The sequence below is a fragment of the Crocodylus porosus genome, unplaced genomic scaffold (assembly GCF_001723895.1).
Source record: "Crocodylus porosus isolate Cpor-Errol unplaced genomic scaffold, CroPor_comp1, whole genome shotgun sequence".
Lineage (NCBI taxonomy): Eukaryota > Metazoa > Chordata > Crocodylia > Crocodylidae > Crocodylus > Crocodylus porosus.
The window spans coordinates 63,210,395-63,229,423 of NW_017728907.1; the positions used below are offsets into that span (position 1 = coordinate 63,210,395).

General features: G+C 41.7%; 1 long non-coding RNA gene across 1 annotated transcript in view; it reads left to right on the forward strand.

The window, feature by feature from the left end:
* Positions 1-5,486: 5,486 nt before the first annotated feature.
* LOC109307647 overlaps positions 5,487-19,029 on the forward strand; it is a 16,432-nt gene continuing 2,889 nt past the window's right edge. The window contains exons 1-3 of the long non-coding RNA XR_002100336.1: positions 5,487-5,497; positions 14,254-14,260; positions 17,594-17,601. This is a non-coding gene — a long non-coding RNA (uncharacterized LOC109307647). The remainder of the gene's footprint in view (positions 5,498-14,253; positions 14,261-17,593; positions 17,602-19,029) is intronic.

The window sequence follows — 19,029 nt, forward strand, 5'->3', positions numbered from 1 at the left end:
TTCCTGTTTTCCAGCTGGTGTAGGCTGCTCTTTTGGGCTTAATAAGGTCCAAGAGTTCCTTATTCAGTCATGGGGGCTTTCTTGCCCGTTGACTGCATTTCTTGTGAGATGGTATGACTTTGCCTTGTGCTTCAAGGATTATGTTTTTTAAGAAATGACCAATCCTTGTGTACTCCCTTTTCTGGGGAAGGATATGGCCTCTAATTGCCTGACTGACCAATTCTCTCAGTTTGCAAAAGTCAGCCTTCCCAAAGTTGAGGACTTTTGCTTTACTGCTGGGTTTGCCTGCTCTTTGGTGAACTGAGAAGGTGACCAATTCATGGTCGCTGTCACCAAGCTTCCCTTTGATCCACAGGTTGCTTACTATGTCTGCCCCATTGGCCAGGACCAGATCAAGCAATGCCTCTTCCCTAGTTGGCCCATAGACCTCCTGGGTTAGGTAGAGGTCATCAGTGCATGTGAGGAAGCTATGCGACCTGTCAGATTTAATTCACCCCTCCCTGTCCTACTGGCAGGGATCTGAGCTGAAGGGCCTCCATGCTCTTTGAGGGAGAGGGGACAGGGAATAGGGTTATTTTCTTCCTTTACCCCTAGTGCCCCCAGGGGACTGCAGCTGGGTCTACCTGCCCTGACTGCTGCTACTCATTTTCTGCTTGGGGCAAGTGGTGAAATAAGCCCCCTCCTGCCCTTTCTGCTGGATGCTGGAGGGAGGGGGAATAACCCGCATCGCTGCCCTCTGCCTAAGGGGCCCTGGTGGCTGGCATCTGCAGCAGCGTGGGGCAGGGCCCTTGTTGGAGGCAGCAGTCCCTGTCGTAGTGTCGGAGAGCACAAGCCCCTTCCCAGTTGGGGGGGGCCCTGTTGCAGGTCAGGCAATGGACTGTGCTGCAGTGTACTGTGCTCAGCAGCACTGGGGGCCAGAGGGAGCCAGAGCCCTCCAAGCCCCCTGCAGCAACTTTCCTCACTCCACAGTGCAGCTGCCCAAGGGCTGCTGCCTCCGTCATGGTTGCTCCCCCCTCGTCACTCGAGTGGCCAGGGCAGGCAGACCCAGCTGCGGTCTCCTGGGGATGGGGGGGAGGGAGGAGGGAATAACACCACTCCCTGCCCCTTCTGTCTTAGGAGCCATGGTGGCCCACCACTGCAGCAAGCTTGGGTACCTGCAGGATGGGACAGGGAGGGGGGAATTAAACCCCTTATTGGTCAGATCCCCACCCCTGCTGGTCACTGCTTAGCTGGGGAGCAGAGGTGCAGGGCCAGCCTTGCTCAGCTGAGTATGCTGGGATACTGGTGGACTCTGGTTTAACTTAAACCAGGAAGGGGTCTGCAATAGATGCTGCATAAACCAGATGGAACCAAATCAGTCAAGTCTAACTACATTCAACCATGTTTATCTCAAAATGGGTTCAGACATTTTGAAACTGGTTTATGGGCACTGAGCTTCTCTTCTGTTACAGGTTTAAACCAGTTTCTGATAACTTAAACTGGTTTATGTGTAATGGCTGTCCCTAGCTAAAGTTACCTCCTTTGTACATATTACAGAAAATAATCTGCTGGCCTGGTTATGGTCAGGTTTAGATGCACTGCATGACTGACATCTGATGTCAAGGATGGCAAGAATTTTCAGGTATTGTTTCTCTTACTGCCCGGGGAAGTCTCTTGGCTGTTGGACCTGATGCGGGCCAGCAAGGCAGATCAATGGATTTAATCTCAGGAAGGCTTTCTCTTCTGTTTGACAGGATAAAGAAACACTGGGTGCATTGTGGGGCAGAGACTGTCTTCTTAAACTCAAAAAAGAGGTCTTTCTCATTTTGTTCCTTACTACAAGCAGCGCTACATAGCTGTCTTCCAAGAGCTGTGGCAGTGTTATAACAAGAACTGCCTAATTTAGAGGTGGCATAAGGGAATCTATCACTAGTGTTTGGGCTGACCCAGCAGAGAAGCTATTCTTGAGACTGTTCAGTGTACTTCCCAGAAACTGATGAGAGGAACCAGGTTACCATGATGCAGAATTCACCTTGCATGAAGCTAATAGTTACTTGGGGTAAGAAAAAAACAGCAAGGCATAATCAAGAAATAACGGTATACGAGGGGATTATAAAGAATCCCACAGCTAAAAGAGGACAATGTTCCTCCTGTTCAGAGAATTCTGGGGATAGTCTACTAGAAAAGTAGACTGAAAGGCATGATGGTTGAAGACCTTGCCCATGATGTTTCTATGTAACCAATACCTTCTTCCATGCCAGGAGGTGTCTACACAGTAAATGCTACAGTAGGAAACTGCTACCACCGTGGGCATGAGTGGGAAAGAAATAAGTTCATTTGGGACAGTCTAGAGGACTTTGTGTGCATCTTTCCCTTTTCTGTTCATTAGAAATATGATAGAATTGTGTGGGGAGAGCAGCAGTCCCTCCCTGTCAGCATCTTTGGTGCCTCCTCTGCAAGGAGGAGGCATCTTTGGTGCCTCCAAATTTCCTGGCTCATCTAGAAGAGTCTGTGTTTTCACGGTGATTTTAGACGGAGAAATGAGTTATGCCATTCAAATACTCCAAACTGACAAAACAGTTTATTCCTTTTTTCATCTCAGTAATGCCCAGATGGATGTCCAACTAAGAATCAGCTTTTGTGGAAAAGTGGTGAAGTATGAACCCAGCCCCAAAAATTTAGGAATCCACTTTGACAGTAGTCTCACCTGTAACCATCATCTACAAGTAACTAAGACCAAACTTGCCACACTTCATAACATCATCTCAAAATTGGCTGGTACAAGTTGGGGAAGCGATGCGGGAGTTTTAAGAATATCAGTGCTGGCCTTCATTTATTCAGTGGCTGAGTATTGTGCCCCAGTTTGGAGCAGGAGCCCCTCTACCAGCCTGATTGACTCTCAACTGAATGAAACAATGAGACTCGTAACATGTATTTTCAGACACACTTAAGTTCCTTGTCTGTCTGTTCTGTCTCATATCCCTACTTCTGATCTTCAGTGTAAACAGGCTACTTTAAAAATATACAAAAAACAGCTTACGTTCAATTTACTGTCAGTTTTTGAGGAACTTAATGACACCCTCCCCCCATTAGGCCAAGGCTTAAGTCAAGAAGGCCGTTTTGGAGTGCAGGAAAAGAGCTGAATGAGAAACTTTGATATCAAGTAAAAATGGATCTAGCAGCGGAACACAATTGACATTATTTAATATATCGCTGATCGTGGACTCCACAGATAAACCTCCTGGCTTTGCTTTACCAAGGTGGAGCTGAATAACATTGAACAGGATTTGTACTGGATAAGGTAGATATAACTACCAATTACATAAATGGAATTTTATTAAAGACCCCAAATATGAGTGTGGCAAAACCCAAATTATTCCACACACCACTGAAGAATGTCCTATTTATGATTTTAATGGTTGCATCGAAGACTTGCATTTGGCTACTGATGGCTTTGAAGACTTGCATTAGGCTTCCAATGGATAGCAAATTAAAACAGTCTCTCTTGCCTTATCCCTTAGTGCCATTGTCTATAGCTTGTTCTGTCATTCAGTTGCTGTATTCCATATGAATAAATAAAATACTCCAAAATACTAGAATGTCGTTGATAGGAGTCTGGCCTGGATTGCCCTAAGATAAGGAGAGAGAACATTTAAATGTGCTTTATAATCAACAATACCTTTTTTAAAGATATTGGGGTATTTTTCTTTTTGCTAAATAAAGTTATATCTTCATATGGAGATGTTAATGCTAGCTATTATCTGATAAAATAAATGAATGAGAAACCTAGGAACTGTTGTTTGTGGACTTACAATTAGATTTTAAAGAAGCAAAACCCAGCATGTTGTACAGACAAAAACTGATAGTAATTGACCACTAATTAATAAGTCTAGGCAGAGAGAGCCTTAAGAGATAAGTGACATATTGCAGTGTTTTTTGTTCATTTGTTATATTTTCAACCTGTCACCATATTTTATTGAAATAATTCTGAACATCAGACCTGAATTTGTTTTCAAACAATGTTGGATTGACTCCTTTCTGCAGCACTATCTACTGTATATAATAACTGTAACAAAACTTATAGCGTCCCTCAGTGCACCTGAAGGTCTGATTAACTTATCTTCTTAAAGACAAATATAATTTCTATTTATGATCGAATGCATCATAAATAGACTAAGAATGAGTTTTTGTTCTTCAGTCACTCTTACAGGTTAACGTAATATAGTTAAGTGTAGCTTTTTTATAGAAGTTGTGATTCAAGTTCACTAGCCTTTTTTATTTGTACTGAATTTGGAGGTAGGGGAGAAGGGGCTAAATACTACCGTTTCCTTAATTACAGGAAACAGTTGCAATGAAAGATAATTCTTTTTTTGTAAATGTAAATCCAAGTTAAGATAGTTGTATGTGCACTTGGATGGAAATTCCCCATATAAATTCCCTTAATTAAGGGTGCAGAAAGAGGTGCAGTTCCCTGCTGTAACTGAGAATGCTTTGCAGGAAGCGTTCTGACTTACAGCGATCCCCCAGATCGAATGGAAGTTCACTGTTGGTTCCAGGGGAAAAGGAACCTAGTTGCAGCAACGGCCCCTCTTCCTTGCCAGCCACGGGAGTAGAGGGAGCTTATTATGTGGGTTCCCCAGCTGGTGCTGAAGGGTAGGGTGGGTGAATTGGAGCCTCCCCACCTCATGTGGGGAGGGGGAGGCCCTGGTACATCTGGCCCACCCTCCAGTGGGGTCTGAAAAAAACCCAAATCAAATTCCCTCCACTCTCTTTCCCCCCTCCTATTCTGAAAAGAGCGGCAGGCTGGCAGGCAGCATACATACAAGTTATAGAAGACACTGTGTTTTGAAACGCCTTCATCTGAACCCTCACTGTATGCGGGCTCAGATTTTCACTTGATCAGCCATTTTTTGAAGTGGTCTGCTGCCATGCACTTGTGTTTGGTAATGGCAGTATAGACTACTTTCTGCAGCCAGATCAGGAGAAAATTGTCACTTTTTTGTCTGCGTCCTAAATGGATTGTTTCTTGTATTATTTCACCCTTCTGCTTCCAGGAATATTTATTGTAGATTGCATCAGAGTGCAAGTCAATATCAATTTATTTTAAATTGGAAGCGGCTGAAACTGGGTATTTTTAAGTTGCAAATTTTATGCACAATAGAGAAATTGTTAAGTTTTTATAGATGCATTTTGACTTCATGTGCTCCAGTGCAAAACATATTTCAGAAGTTCTTTTATTGTCTGGACTGCAGCATCATTATAGTGGTTATCTAAGCAAAATAGTTGGTATTAAAAACAGGCTTTATACAGCAGTGATCAAAACAGTGGGTTGAAAGGCCTTTTAAAAATTTAAAATTAAAGCCTTCTTTCAGTATTTCTCTTTGTGATGCCTCAGAGAAGCGTGCACTTTTTTAGAGAGGAAACTTCCTCAAGCCAGTTAGAAAGAAGTGTTGTCCCTGGCCAATTACCGTTTTGTTTTTTTAATTCTGACTTTGTTGTAGCTTGAGAAACAGGCCTTGTGAGAGCTAGTATACTCTGTCAGAGGCACTGAATCCCAGTAGAATATGCAGCGGATATTTTCTATTGAATTGCTCATGAATCAAAGCAGTAGTTTGTGGAAACCATTAATTTCAAGTTACCAGTGGAGGAGAGGAAAGCGTGGTGTAGTGGATGAAGTACATGCATATCAGGAGATTGGTTTGCTCATAGACTAGTCACTTGCCTCAGTTTGGGAAGTGGAACTATGGTTTACTATTGGGCAGTATTAAGAATGCTGTTTGCAATGGCTACTTATGTTTATCATGTTCACATGATATCCTTCAGATAAAAACAAGAACTTAACTATTCTATTGGATAGTTCTTAACTTAACAATTGATTTGACGGCTGTATCTCTGGATCCAAGTCAAATCAGGAGACCCTTTAATCTCTTCAAATCGAATCAGAACCCTCCGGATTGATGCAGAGAGATTCAATGATTTGGACATAGATACAGCTTAAATGCTTTTTCTACATACCTCAAGGTACCAGGTGCCTCATGAATGCTGAGATGCTGGGGTGGATGAAGTGTCCCATGGGAGCATGGGGGGGGGCAGCGTGCTCGGCAGTGGACCTGGAAGTGGATCGGAAGCACTTTTGGGTTCACTGGGAAGCACACGGGACCCCTGGCTTGGTGACTGGTGCTTCCTGGGTCTGGGGGAGCACCCAGGGTCCCCCCACAGCTGATAGCCAAACCAGGTGGCTGTGGGGGGGGGTTCGCCACTGAGCACGCAGGGCCCCCCCACTCTCCTGTGGGATGCTCTATCTGCCCCAGCATTGCAGCATTCAGGGGCCGTGCCTGTACCTTGAGGTATGTTGAAAAAACATAAGAAGCTTTGTCCTGGGTCTGGGGGAGCACCCAGGGTCCCCCCACAGCTGATAGCCAAACCAGGTGGCTGTGGGGGGGGGTTCGCCACTGAGCACGCAGGGCCCCCCCACTCTCCTGTGGGATGCTCTATCTGCCCCAGCATTGCAGCATTCAGGGGCCGTGCCTGTACCTTGAGGTATGTTGAAAAAACATTTAAAGCTTTGTCTATAGCCAAATCACTGATTCTCTGAATCAGCATTGAATCTTCAGATTCGGATTCGGCCGAATCAGAATGGGTCAGTGATCCAAATCAACGAATGAAACCACTGTCCCTGGTTCGGGCCAAATCTGAATCTGAATCAAATACGGCCCATTTCGTACACCCCTACTTTTTATTGTCCTATGCAATTGTAAGGCCTTCTTGCCTCCGAAACTGACTTGAATGTCCATATTTTTCTTCTTCTGGTCTGTCAACTTTCAAATGTTCAGTGACTTACAGATGAGTGACTTGCTACATCCCTTTAATATGATAAAACTACTGCTTATGTGGACAATAAAGAAATTGCAATTGTATAAAATTAGAGTGGCAGAAGAGGTAGAGAACAAAGTGGCTCAAGATTGATGGGTCATGGTCTTGTGTGATAAAGCTGTAATTTGAAGTATGATGCTGAGTTATTCTACTGGAGAACAAAACATTTCCCCCTTATAAGATGTGTGTACATGGGGCACATAAGACAAGAACCAATTCTAGCTCCTCAGTCCTTAAAATGCTTACAGCAGTTTTGTGAGATATGCAAGTTCAGATGTCTTGAAACTGCTATTTTCACAAGATTTGAAAAGGCCTCATGCTTAAGTGGTAGCTACTCATGTCTTATAAAGATATTAGTATTTAAATTGCTGTCTATTTCTATGTTTGTTGTGACAGTAAGCTTGAATCCTTAACTGAATTTTCAATTTAAGTGAATTTCATCCAGCATCATAAAGGCTGTGGAAATCCCCAGTCTCTCCAGCCTCCTCACTGTGAATCTACTTTGTGGAGTGGGTGTGCAGTGGGACTCAGCACTTCTGTTGGTAATGTTGATTTCACCTTGTAGCTGTTATCTCAGTTTCTGAACAACGGTTGCTTTTGATATTCTTTTACCTCTTGGCTTATACCCTCCCATACGCCAGTGGCTGTAGCAGGCCTGCCAGTTCATTGTAAGTGATAGGTCAGACCATTCCAACCTTGCTCCTGAAGCTAACTTAGTCGGCTTCTTCTTTTGCTTGCCCTAGGATAAACTACAGCCCTTTGTGTCCTGGATTGAGCAGTTGTGGGCTGTCCATAGAAGGATGACTGTACCATATGCCTTTGACGTTTTCATAGAATTTAAAATGCACCCAACTTTTCTGACTCTCAATTTAAGAAAAAAATAAAACATTGAATAAAGGCAAATCTGTGGTGCATATAGTCATTGGTTTGTTGTGTTTTGTTTCTACCGTTTTTATTCATCTCTGAGAGCAAAGCTGTTTTTAGAAGAAGTCTTTTGTTTTTAAAATTGTTTTATATTGAGAGAATATTTTAGGTGTTAAGTTGCCTTAGTTAACAGTGGGCACGTCTACACGTGGATTAATGCACTGTTGCTACTGTGCATTAAGTTTAGTACCTCTGAGAGACTAACTAAATGTGCAGTATCTGGTGCTACCATGCAGTACTGCTGGCACACGGCCTTTTTGTAACGCTTAACATGCAGTAGACTAATTCTACTCTGCATTAGCACATTAGCACGGCTTTTGCCGTGATGCGCTAATGCACAGTAGAATTAGTCTGCTGTGCATTAAGCGTCTCATATAGATGCGCCCAGTTATAGTTAGTTAATTCCAATTTAAAAACTCTAGTGTAGATCTACCCTGAGGCAGCAGAAGGAAAGTCTGGAGATTTCGTCAGAGGTTGGAGTCTTTCTCATGTCAGTATCTGTGACATTGTCCATCAACATCTTTTTCATGTGACTACTAGGTGATTTGAGTTGAGTTGAGTTGCTGGAGATCTCAAAGTGAAGATTGTACATCACCACAGAAATGCTTTTAATAAATGAAGTCTTGTTGCAAGGTGATGCAAGAGAGCCAGCCAGCAGTTGGCAGGCTGTGGAGCAATGAGTATACCTACCACGCCACCAGGATAATAGATTTCCTAGAAAGCTTGTCTTAGTTATGAGACTAGAGTGATAATTGTAATTAAGAACCCTTCCTTCTTGTGAATGACCTAAGATAGCCAGTCTCAATCTGATCATACCTTTATCACTCCCTCTCTCCCTGTCAAGCATTTTCCCTGTCATGCAGCAAGTGAATTGGCACTGGGAACATTCTTCGCAGGAACAGTGAGTGGTTAATTACTGTTAGCAACCATGCATGTTGAATAACTGTGTAGAGAACATGTACAGCTGAAAAAGCATTGAAGCTCAAATGTTAAAGTAATTTTTGGTTTTGGATCAAATCCAAAATTTCTAGTTGTTGCCTTGCATTGTACATACGGAGGATGTCAATAAGTTGAAGTAAAATCTGTTATGATAGATATTTGCACACATCTACACTCTTAAGTGGTAACTAAGGCTATCATGTTCTAGGTCCTGTGAAGAGCCTTGAACTGCTCCTTTTCATTTACCATACAACAGCAACATCATAGACTATTTAATGTCTAACAAGAGCCTCACATTTATTCTTATCAGTTAGAATTGCATACTTATATATCCTTTTACTGTATTAGTTTCAATATGAATCTTTTACTCTCCATTTACATTTTTCTGAAGTCTCTAAACAACGAGCAGGTTTTTGCAGTTACTGCAGTTTTGTAATCCTGAGCTGAGGTAGAGGAAACAAAGAAGAACCAAACACAGGTAATCATAATAGATATTTTGTATCTGACAACAGAAACGTGACTGAATTCAGCTGATGGATAGAAACAATCTAAAGAAATGCAATTCTAGGATCAGTACCTGGGAGATGCAAGCACAGAATGATCCCCAGTGGCACTGTGAAGTATGAGAAGGCATCAACCATTTTGAGCAAACTCTCCTCGCTATGGAGGCAAATAGGCAAGAGAGACAAAGGGAAATAGCTGTGACTTGACATCACCAGGATCCACTCTTTCCTTTTGCAACTGTATGCCATATGTGCAGTCAGACATATGGCAGTGGCCTCTTCAATCATCTCTTGACTCACCAGTGACTTCTCTGTATGCTTGAAGACATCCTTAAACTGAGGGACTGCTACCGCCACGGAGGGCAAAAGACATAACTTTAGTTATGCCTTGTTCATTTTTTTTTTACTTCAGCAGGCAACTGAGAGCCATTCAATTTTTAAATAAAATTAAGGAATTACCTTTTGGTTTTTTGTAATGTTTGAATCTAATTTACAATATACATACTACTTTGGGAGTAACGCGTGTTGTGTTTCACAATGGCATAGGTCAGATCCTGCAGTCAGGAGGGTAGGGAGGAGCAGGTCGAAGCGGGTAGGTGCCAGGGGATGCAGGCACTGGGAGGGGCAGGGGGCAGGCACTAGGGTGTGCAGGCATGGTGGAGGGGAGACCAGGCAGCAGGAGGGCAAGTGGGGTGGGGAAAGGTGGCAGAGGGCATGGGGTAGGTCACTTCGCCACCACCTACTTTGCTGCTGCTTGGCCTGCTTCAGCACTTGGAGGGATGAATTTAAGAAGGACCTTTAATAAGATTCTGGACATATACAATTATAATAAATTTACCATGCCTAGAATCTAATTCTTGGAGAGGGTGTCTTGTTTTCAGATAAATACAGTTTGGCAACTGATGGTCCTTCCAGGTCATGGTATATGCATGAGAGATTATCCAGACCTTTGATGCATATGCCTAGGCAGGAGCTTTTTTTGTTTTTCTTAGAGGTGTGAAGGCTGCCTTTAGGGCATTGAGACAAAATCCAGGGGCCAGACTGAGTCTAGACATTTGGTGCCTCCACAGCTGTATTTGAATGAACATCTGGGAATTGAACCCAGATCTCCTGTGTGGCAGACAAAGATTCTACTGATTCACTGAGCCACAGGGGACTCTGGATAAATATAGTACTCTGTTAATTTACACATGGTCCCTTCCAAAACTGCTCAAGGTCTATCGCTCCTGTTGGTTTGAATGAATGTGATATACAAAAAAAAAAAATGTTTTAAGGCACAAAAACTGAAGATCGAGTAATGAGACTTGCAGGAAGTAGGCAAATTCTCAGCGAGCATAAATTGCTGTTGCTCCTTCCAAGTCCAAGGATGAATACTTTCTTGCAACAGCTGACGATCTTGCCCTAAAACAAGAAAGCTTTTTCTTGACCTTTAAGAGGGAAAAATTCTGCCTCCTGTGGCTTGAATCTTTTCATTTCCCATGTTTTTTCAAGCGTAGAGCTCCTTTTTCATGATAGCAGTAAAATTGGTATTACCAGGGGCTAAAACACATTGAGTAAACCAGAATAAGATGTCTGTTGTACTCTTTCTCTAAAATGTTCATGTAACTACCATTACTGTCACTAGAAATTACATACAAAAGGTGAATAGTATAATATAACAGAGCCAAAATGTAACAGTTTTTATAGGAAATTTAAAAACATATTTATATTCTTGTGATTAAAAAATAACAACCCCAAGTCCACTTGTGCTAGAATAACTTGTATTTTTGCAAATGTTTATCCAAGCATTATAAAAATATTTAATACATAATTAATCTCTGATGACACGGGGCAAGGTTTACCTTGTCAAGTCATCTTTTTAAAGAGTGTAATGTATTATGCCTTTTTTAGGGTGCTTTAAAAAAATATAACTTATGAGTTATAATGCCTGATTTTTATGTGTGAGGCAAGGGTCTAAGTTCTACGTGCTACAACTAAAAATCAATGAACCCATTCTGATTTCTAATTTTTTTGTTTGTTTGTTTTCATTGTTGTTTGAGTCAGGATTGCACACCAGAGAAGGTTCTGGATTTCTTGAGTGTGCACAATTGCTATATACCAGTTTTGGTGTTCCCTAAAACTTTTGCTGGCATCTTGTACTATCATTCTGATGGACCTCTGTAATTACTGTTTGTGTGATCCCAAATATTGATGTGCTGGAAGCTGCTGAAAAACATGAAGGACAAATGCAACCATATCCTGGAGGTTTATTTAAAAGGCAAACTACCAACCATATTCTGCAGTAATTGTTGACTACAGACTACTTAATGTGCAGACCAACATTAAGAGGAGAGGGAAAAGGAGTGTTTTATAGTAATTTAGCCTAGATGTGATGAAGGAGTGAATTCCTGCAGCTAGACCAAGAAAATTAGTCATATAAAGCCAGGATGGAATTTCTCCCCATAGTATAATTTGTTTGATGCCTTTTCCTGAATCATCTCTTATAGCCTTTCTTTCTTTGTGGGGTAGGATACTGTGGACCAGATTGTACATTTGGCTTGTAGCCAGTAGTGAAAGACTGCATATTCTCCAGAAGGCATTATCCCCTATTGTTCCCTAGCAATGGGAGTAGCATATTCTGCTCATTGCATATGAGAAAGCTGAGTCCCCTTTAGATCTTCAGGAGGCCCTAAAGGGGTAAGGAGAGATCAGACCCCGTTTGGACTGGTGTGTTGCCTCACCTTTCCATGAGCCAGGCAAGCAGAGGAGAGGGTCTTCCCACATTACCAACGCTTATGGGTCTGCCTACCCAAATGAAGATATTTCTTTCTGGTTGTTAATTAAAAGCCTGATCTCTTTGGTTTTGTGCACACAGTTCCCATTCATTACAATGGCATATTTATACAAGGAATGGTTGTTTACATGAGTAGGTGTTAAAAAAGAGTTAAAAACACAAATCCATTCAAGTTGGCTATTTCTTCTTATATACCTAGGTTAAATAAAGGGGAATCATCCAAGTATATCTTTTTATATTTGTTTAATCAAAGGTAGATTGCTATTCAATAATTCAAAATAAAAATGTTATGGATCAACAACTACTATTACTGATGAAATAGCCTTGTTTTGTTTGGGGCTTTTTGTTTTATTTAATATTACATTCAAGCATAATCAAACTTATACATTTCCCTAAGGAAGTTTGTCAGTGAGCTGGCTAGTATGTACTTTTTCATACATCACAAGTTCAGAAAATGCAATATTTTGTTTTTGTCTAAAAAGCTGGATCCTTGTGATTTGCACATCTAGACACTTCTATCTAGCTCTTTTATTCTTTACAGCAAACTCATTATGTCCTGTTTGGTAACCAGATGCATATAAGCTATATTTTTAATTGCTAAGCAGAAGCGGTAGCTTACCAGTTGCGTAGATTGTATGTTCTTACGGGTGTATGTCAAGTGGAGCTGACACTGCATTGTCTTGTGAAATGGGACATGGCATAGGGAAATGAATAAATGCAGAGAATAAATATCTTGGGTTCATATCTCCATGCAGCCTCATATCCAAATGAATGAAGTATATATACATGGGCATAGAAAGCAGATAAGCATGTAGAAATATCTCTTTATGCTTCTGATCACTTGCACACCCCTACACAGATTGTAGAGGTGGGTGGGAATTAGCAGGGTCATTGTATTGTACTAGATTCTGGCTAAGTGTGGGAAGCTGGCAGAGTCATCTTATTCCCTAGAGAGAAAAAGTGTGAGGTGGCAGGCCCTACCTATTTTCTGTCGGCCCCCCACAGGAAGGAACGAGGATTGGAGACTGTAGAAGAGCAGAGGCAGAGAGGAGAATCCCAAGACTCCCAGCTTGCGCAGTTTTATTTTTCTCCCATCAGCAGTAGTTCTGTTCTACCTATGAGCGAGACATCTTGGAGCTCCTTAAACTTTTGAATAAGATAACTGCTTTGCACTCAGACAAGCCGACAAAAAGACTGAAGTTCCTCTTCCCCAGTCTGTGGAAGGGGGAAGGGAAGGAACATGTTCTGAGAAGGAGAAAGGGGAGCTGCATTCTCACATACGTCACTGTACTTTCATTCCTATGGGCCAATGTCAAGTCACAGAATGCTGCGTAGGGTCTAAATCCTCAGTTGGCAATGTTTTCTGGTGGCCGGCTGGAATGGCCAAACTCATGTTTGAGCGGGCGAGTGCTAAGATACGGCTGCCTCTTCTCCTTGCTGCAGTGCAGCATAGGCAAAGTTCCCCACCGCCCAGCTTCCTGGCCATGTTTCAGTATCTCATGGGCAATGCCCCCCACTGCCGAAATCTCAGATCTGTGGATTGGATTTAGTGGCTTCACAGGCCAGAGCTGGCCTGGTGGCCAAGGGCTGCCCCACCCCTGCTCTATATGCTAATGGTCAGTACTGTCCATTCAGGTTCATCAGTTGTTCAACTCAGTTTTTGAATGTGTGCTGTATTTTGAAATTAATTAAAGATTGATTCTATATTCACATGCAAAAGAGTGGTAAGTCAGAGTCACAGACAAGTAGGGCTGGAAAGGACCTCCCGAGGTTATCTAGTACAAGTCCCTGCCTGAGGCAGGATCATCCCTCTCCAAACCATCCCATACAACCATAATCTAAATTCTGCATAAGACTACCCTCCACCCTCACATGACATAGACCTAACACCCTAACCTGCCATGGATAAAGCAGTGGAACCAGGGCAGCCAATGTTCTGCTTCTAGAAAGTGTTGTCAATATATGCTCAAGACATCCTGGGTAGAGGGCTTGTCACAGAAGAAGGTGAAAGAGTGGTCACCTCGCTGGAGTCGCCTGACCTCAGTTGTCTTTCCTGCCTAGAGCAGGGAGGCTGGACCCAATGATCTTGTGAGGTCCCTTTCAGCCCCTTACAATCTATGAATCTATGAAAAACCTCCACCTTCCATACTGAATCTGACCATGGGGTAAAATTACTGTCTGATCCAAATATGGCAATTGATCTGGCTTTGAGCAGAGGGCAAGATCCCCACGCCAGTAAATTTCAGCTTGGGTCCCAGCAAGAGAATGGGTATACCCCAGTTGAAGTCCCCAGCCTTGGCTGTAGCTAACACCTAATCATCGTATCACAGAAAATTAGGGTTAGAAGGGGCCTCAGGAGGTCATCTAGTTCAACCCCCGGCTCAAAGCAGGGCCATCCTGAACTAGATCATCCCAGCCAAAGCTTTGTCTAGCTGGGTCTTAAAAACCTTCAAGAATGGAGATTCCCCAGCCTCTCTGGGTAGCCTGTTCCAGTTCCAGTGTTTTACTACCCTCCTAGTGAGCAAATTGTTTTTTGTTTTGTTTTGTTTTTTTGGTTTTTTTAATATCTAACCTAAACTTCCCTTGCTGCAACTTGAAACCATTGCTTCTTGTCATCTGCCTTTGGGGAGGCTTAAAAACACCCTGATACATATCAGAAAAAAGGGAGGGATGTGGGAGCAACTAGCAAAGCCGAGAAGCATGGGAAATACCCGTGGTAGAAAATAGGAATAGCTGTGCCTAAAACATTCCTGACCAGTGGCTGTCCAGTTGCTTCTTGAACACCTCTAGTGAAGAGAGGTAAGGCAAAAGCTAGTTTTGTACAATTTCTCTTTAGCCTAGATTGTAGTTTCTTATCTTCCTGCAATTTTGACTTTGTAAAATAAAAGAAACAGTTCTTCAAAACAAATTCATATGTTTATTAAGAACATTTTCATGTCAGGTTTGCTTAGTGATGGTGATATCCCTGATTTATTTATGTGTGGTGTGCTTCTAAGTGCAAGTCAGCTTTTATTAATTTTTTATTTAAGTCACAAAATTGATGATGAAATTATCTTAATGGGCTTAATATCTAATAAGACACATCAGTATGCAGCACTATAAACTATTTCAGTCATTTGTAATCTCAGAATTGCTATAAATATTCTGAAGAGGTCACCTATGTTGTGTTATCTGCTTCTCTGTGGGAAGAGAGAGATTTAAATGTTATTAGAAATCTGTTAGACTTGGACTTGTAACTGAAGCCAGGGGAATCTTGGATTTTGTTCTCAGCACACTCTGCTCCTTAATTCATCCATTTGTAAAACTGGTGGTGTCTTTCCATTTGGGATTGAATAATTTGTTTTACCCACAGTGGTTTATAAACACTAGTTAACCCAGGTATAGAACACCTAATTATTATTGATAATAATGGCTTAAGTAGGACTTGAGCAGTGCATGGGCCTTGAGCTAGCTGTCTGCACAGGGTGGATTTCATCCTTTGAAACCGTCAGGTGAAATACGCAGAGATATTTTTTTTTTTTTAGCATCAGCCTCATAATTTATGCACCCTTGCACTAAGGGCAGTAGTTCTGGCATAAAATATGGTTCTGTCTATACTACTGAAAGGGTTGGCTTGGATTTTAGGGGAAAATATTTCACTGCACGATATTATAAAATCAAGGAAATTATGTTAGAGTATGTACAAGTGTTACATTTATTTAGATCAGCGTAACCATGCTTAGGTCCATCTAACTGCTCATTTGTGCAGGTGTCTGGAGGCAGCCAGGTTGTGCACTAACTTAGACTGAAAAAGAGTTAACCCAATTTAGGAAGGGTTAAGCTAATCTCATGAACACCCACGGCCGGGAACCCTGAGCAGCTAAAGGCTGGTCATAGCCTCTGGAGCACACAGGAGCCTTGAAATACTCCCATGTGCTCCAGAGGTTGGGCACTGGCCACATGTTTAATTAGGTGCGATAGGAACCAGCCACAAAGGTATTGCACATATTTGGTGCAAGAACTTTGTGGTTTATTCCTCTTTTTTATTTATTCCACCGTTAATTGAATGAATGTATGGCCATCTTAAGTGTAATGTGTCGGGGCCTTTGTTGCTTTTGGTATTAGAAGGTTTAAATAAATTAACTTTTAAGGGCAAGAGAGAGCTACTTTATCATTGTCAGAAAGGGGCCCAGATAGGCTCAGAAGATTTATTAAATGTATTTAGAAATCAAAAATGAGTGTTAGATGGTCAAGAAGGTTATAAAGCTACAATTAATGTATTCAAAAGAAAGCTTAACTGTGTCAGAAGCTACCATGTGAAAGAAAGCTATTTGTTTTGGGGCAAAATCCTTCCCTTAGATATGTACAGTAGAACTCAACTCTGTTTTGGTTTTTTTTGTTTGTTGATTGAGCTACTAGTGAAACCCTCAGGATGAAGCACTCTGGGGAGCTGTGAATGGAGTGTCCAATTATTGAAATAGTCTTTTACTTTGGAATGTGCCACCGAAAGCTACCACAATGGGGCATACAGCTTGCAAAACCGTATTCCTAACATATAGTCTCTTTGCACTGGAATCCATAGAGAGAGGCTGATACTGGAGCGGTCTCCCCCCATACACATGTAGGTTTTTCTCTTTAAGTATCAGTTTTGCTACTGGGGACCCTAGGCGAGACATGGAGACAAGCTGACTTCTGTCCATCAGTGAAGTCAGTGGACTTTCCTTCAGGGAGAGCAAAATACTGGAATCAAAATCTAATGAGGAGGGCTGAAAGAAAAATTTGTCCTTGGCTGGCTTTCAGCACAAATACTCAAGAGGGATGATTTAAATGTGAGACTGTAACAATCTGAATGTGCCTGCTTGCATGTCTGTATTTTTGTTTTTAATTGTTGTTGTATTTTGGGGAAGAGAGAGAATATGTGCTACATCAGGAAGACAGACATATATAGCATTATCTGTAGTTCTAGGCTTTGTGCTGAGAGTTGCTCATGTAGTCACAGGGCAAGTCACATGTTAGATGCTGGCTGGTCCCTGTCACGCACAGTAAACTGGGTTTGGCTCCTGTTTACCCCTTTTCCTCCAGGAACCTCTGAATATCAAGTTAAAGTGAATCCAAAGCAGCTTCTTCATAATAAAGGATTATTTATTCATTGCCCTATTGGATGATAGCATGCAGAGTAAAGATTTAAAACAAAAGTACTGTATGCATATTTCCTCTCACTTAAATCTTAATTTCTCTTGGCCAGCTTTGGCCACCAAAGGGTGGGACTAAGCTTTGCTGCAGCATGCTGCCTATGTGCCAAAGCCCTCCCCCCCAACTTGTGTCCAGTTACAGTGTCTTTAAGCCAGACTTTTTCCATGTCTCAGTCTCTAAGTGCATTTGGTTGTTCTTGGTTAAGTAAAGCCAAAGATTTTTCTTTTCCCTTTTCATGGTGGAATGTCCCAGTCCTTTTGGATTGTCAAGGCAGACTTTGACTGTGTGAAGCATCAAAAAAGTCACCATTTTTCAAAGAAAATAAGAAGTAGTGACTGGGTTTATCTGATGTCATCAGAACTTCTCTCTCATTTTGCCAGACCAAAGTTCAAGTCTCACTTAAAGTTTGAGTGGAGGTGGGTAGTAGAAGGAAGCATTGTGAAATCAAGCAGGCATTTTGACAGGTATAGTAACCATGAAATATGCAGGTAACTTCTTCCCCCTCCGAATAAAGATATGCGTAAATGGTTTCATAAAGGATCATTAACACTTCATGAGTAGGCTTGACAGCAGAACCACATGACCTATGGTTTCATAAAGTGTCATTACTACTTCGTGAGAACTTAACAGCAGAAGCCAACACCATGTTTAACCTTTTAGTGATGCGTTGCCTGTGTGGATGTGGCCATCTCTTCTTTGGAAAAAGATACTCTGACTTTGGAAATATAAGCTTATACAATTAAATTATTGAGGTAAGACATAATCAGCTCCTCCTTGATTAAAATGAGAGCTGCAACCATATATCGGGTGGTAAAATTTTACCTTTAGATTTAAATGGAAAAGGATTGGAGCATGTTATTGATGGTCACTCATTGCTGATTGAATGTGTGACTGACTGATTATGTTGGTGACTTGAAGCATTAATAGTGGAGCTCTGTTTGCACAATGGAAGAAGGCAAAAAGTTAAAGCATGTGCCAGTTTCTAGCCTTGGGCTCCTTTCATGCTCCCTTTCTTCGTTTTCAATACAGAAGACAAGAAAAAGAACAGGGTGGTCCCGGTCCATATAAGCATTGAAATGATTGGTGATCTGCAGCATCCGTTCTGCTCTTTCCTGAGGTTGGCAAATTGTAGTTTGCTATGTTCGACTCACTCTCTGAATTCGTTTTTTGAGGTGAATTTTTAAAATCAGGTTACTTAGGAAGCTGTTCTCCAATTTAAGGAGAAGGTGAAGATATGAGGAAGTAATCTGGCATGATAGCTGAAATAATACTACAGTCATTTAGAATTCATTTAACAGTGAAGGTGATGATTATGTTCTGTAGGCTTATTCTCTGTAGAATGAAAAACATAGTGAGGTTTAAGGTTCTCTCCCAATTCCTGCTTGAGTGTAGGACATGTTTGCCTCAACTGAGTAGGAGACGTGAAGTTGACCGTGAAGTTATGATTTCCATGGAGCCACACAATCGCTGATTTCTGTGGAGCCATTATTACATCTCAGCTGATACTAGGATGGCAGAACAAATATGAAAGTTCCTCCACGGAAGTATCCTGTCAATTTACTTCTAAATAGAATAAAAGGCTTGTGGTTTCTAAAGTATAGAAAGTCTGTTAAATTAGAGAGGAATACCAGGATGGTGAGTAAGGACCTGTAGAGTTTGTGAATTCTATATATTTTTGTTTTCAAGGGGCGCTTGTACACTTAATGAAAATTGCCTGTTTTTACAGTTTGTGTCACACTTTACACGTACGGGGGGTGGGGTTTGCAGTGTGAGTTTCTTACGTTGCAAACTAAACCACATCTCCACGTAGTTTAGTTTGTAATGTAGCTACTTGTAATGTTGCAAGTAATCTGACAGTTCGCCCCC